This window comes from Halyomorpha halys, unplaced genomic scaffold (assembly GCF_000696795.3).
Source record: "Halyomorpha halys isolate HHAL.00 unplaced genomic scaffold, Hhal_1.1 Scaffold67.1, whole genome shotgun sequence".
NCBI lineage: Eukaryota > Metazoa > Arthropoda > Insecta > Hemiptera > Pentatomidae > Halyomorpha > Halyomorpha halys.
Window position 1 is genome coordinate 11,001 of NW_027111562.1, and position 2,272 is coordinate 13,272.

The window sequence follows — 2,272 nt, forward strand, 5'->3', positions numbered from 1 at the left end:
CTAATTTTCTATCATTACTTATAGTACAATTATACATTAAATTTTGTAATATTTTAAATTCCAAACGTTTCTTTAAATTATCAATTCAGTCACACTAATTCTCAGAGACCTCTTGGACAAGCCCAAATGAATTCAGAGGCGTTCTAATAGCCTCTCGACGATAAAGTGTACTCAGAGAATATGACAATCCTGTTGAAATAAGGGCTTCATTATTTAGTTTTCCAAATAGAACCCTGTGGGGCTTTATCTTTTTCCCTCTTCCTCTGTTACAACTCATTCTCCCTAGTTTTGTCACCCCTCCATGTCTGGATACTGGTGCCCTCCGTCCATAGCATATTCCCTCACAATAACTATTTCCCACCAGCCTTTTCGAAAGGGTGGTGCCCTCTTGGTTACCCTCTGTCCGTCTATCCTATTTGCTCATTATCCTAGTTATCATTCTTACCTACCTTGGTAACGTGGAAAATGATTTAGCACGTAGTATTACAAGGTCTTCTATTAGATCTTAGCAAGGACACTGTGCATCGCGCCATAGAACAAGCGAATAAATGATTCATACATTATAGACGAATTTATAGCTTTAGGGGTTCCCCAGATTTATTCAACCTTCAACAAACTAAGATGCCTTACAAACTAACATTGCACAGAACCTGCGAGATCCAGAGTCAATACAGCAAATAAGTTATCAAGAAAATAAAAAAAAAAATATTTAACCGGAAGGGGGGGGGGGGGGGTAGGACTGCTCGCGCCTGTATCATTCATATACGTGCTTCCTGGATACCGCTAAATGATCAGCAGCTCTCCCCACAACGGCCCATTTAAGTCAACTAATATTGGGCTGCGAGAGGGAAAATGGCTGTGGCGTAGGGAAAAAATGTATATAACCATTTACAAATTCTATTTCTTTTTTCAGATGTATAGCCTTTTTTTATGTTAAAAAGGGAATAACAATTCGTAAAGGTGTTACAAATGATGTTGAGAGCCTATTTTTTAACTATACTATCGCCTCATATTCCAAACCATTTATTTTTATTTTTCAAATTTTATTTATTGATAAATATTACAATCTACCACAACGTTGTTGGGCAATAGGTAATAGTGATAACAGATAAAATTCATTCAAAAGAACCATAAAATACCATAGGAATAAAATTAATAAATAAATGAAAAAAGAATACATACAAATAAATAAAATCTCTCTCTAAATATATACCAAGAGAATGATGAAGAAAATAAACATAATCAAACTATGTACATAAAAGAATAAAATAATCACCAGTCGCATTTACATTCTTATATAGAATATTTACACTATCCACTTGTGAATCGCTGAGCCCACTCTATCCCCCAGGTGTGAGAGGTAGAGCAGAGCTATTTGAGATCCCAGCGCATGGGAGTTGAGCCAAAGCCAACCTATCAAGTACACTAAAAGCTTTTTAATTTACACTAATAAGACACCGGAACTAATAACTTTCTAAGTACATATATAATAATGTGATTAGGGGTCTTACCTTCAATTTGTAGCTTTGAAGTTTGATCTAAAATACAATTTGTTTAAAAATTCCTTATATGAAAGTATAGGTAGATATAGAGAGCTATAAAACTGAAGCAAAATGCTAGTGAAGCTAACAAATTAACTAAATACGGGCCCCCTCTCGCAGAATATAATTCCGATAGAATCGATGGCAGCCGGCCAAATCAAAGTGCTATCTTTATCTACATCTCTACGGGAGCCTCTTGGTTAATGAAGGAACTCTCGCCTCACTAGTTCACTTTATTCAACCAAAGCCACACTATTTAAGGCTCATTTATTGAAATGGAATCGTTATAAAAATAATGTAGCATGCTTAGTTCTACAATAAGATAAAAGTTAGTATCTTCACTAAAACTATTTAAGCTAATTAGGTTCGAATCGCACCATTGTAAAGTAAATATAATTCAAATGAGCGCGAATTGTATTTATTTATTTATTTTATCATAGTGAATTTATTAATATTTTTCTCAATAGACTAAAGATAACCAACTTTTCCCATTAAAATTCTTTTATTTTGTATAAATAAAGTTGTGGTCTTAGTTTGAAGATTACCTGAGCATAGGACCTTTAGTAACTATAGGATAAGATTCTATACAGAACAGTTTCAAGCTTGTTATGTTACACAACTCGACAGGCAAATAGTACACTAACTTACTCTTTTACTCCTATTTTAGACACTCTGTTCTTACACTAACTTACTCTTTTACTCCTATTTTAGACACTCTGTTCTTACACTAA